Raw genomic sequence first — 855 nt, 5'->3', positions numbered from 1 at the left:
GTCAGCTGAACCTAACTGGGACGGTGCGCGCCGTTTCGCGTGGGTGCACGCGCAGGGGTAAAAGGGTTGAAAGGTTGAAGCGACGTGTCGTTTTGAGGTTTTGGTTAAATTTTTTATAGGGTTGAAAACGACACAGGACGTGAGTGTGTTTGGTTTGCCTTGGGTTTTGGTCGGTTGAAACTTGAAAAGGAATAAGCGAATATGATATGAGGATAACTAGATAAGTAATGCTTTTCTATAATTATATCTAGGAGTGGCAAACGAGCCTAAATCCGCCAGGCCGATCCGCATAACCCGCCAAAAAAGGCGGGTTGGGCTGGAAAATCGGGACCGCCAAATAGCAAAAGCCCGCCTAACCCGCACCGCTTAAACCGCGGGTTTTTGCGGGCTTTGGCGGGGCGGGGCGGGCTTTCCCGCCGGGCTAAGGTTTTTTTTAGTGAGGGGGTATTTTTGCAATTTTTTTCCTAAAAGCTAACTTCCCCAACCTAACTTACAAGAGTATGAAGATAAAAATTGAGTGTTTTGAATTATGTTTATGTTATTTTGGAGACAATATTTATAATTATGTTTTGGATTATGTTTATTTTGCTTTGGAGAGAATATTTATACTTATATTTTGAATGAAAATTTGGTTTATAATTATATTTATTAGATATTTATAATTACAAAGACTTTAATGTTTGTGAATATAAAAAATATAATTTTTTATGCCATTAGAAATTATAAATTTATTAATATGATTGTGAAATTATATATATTACTTAGTAGTTAATAATAAAAAAAGGAGACTTAGCCCGCCAGCCCGCAGGGCGGGCTGGGATTCTAGGACCGCCTCACTAGGCGGGGGGGGGGGGG

This window comes from Arachis duranensis, chromosome 7 (genome assembly GCF_000817695.3).
Source record: "Arachis duranensis cultivar V14167 chromosome 7, aradu.V14167.gnm2.J7QH, whole genome shotgun sequence".
NCBI lineage: Eukaryota > Viridiplantae > Streptophyta > Magnoliopsida > Fabales > Fabaceae > Arachis > Arachis duranensis.
Note: the sequence above shows the minus strand (reverse complement) of the source record.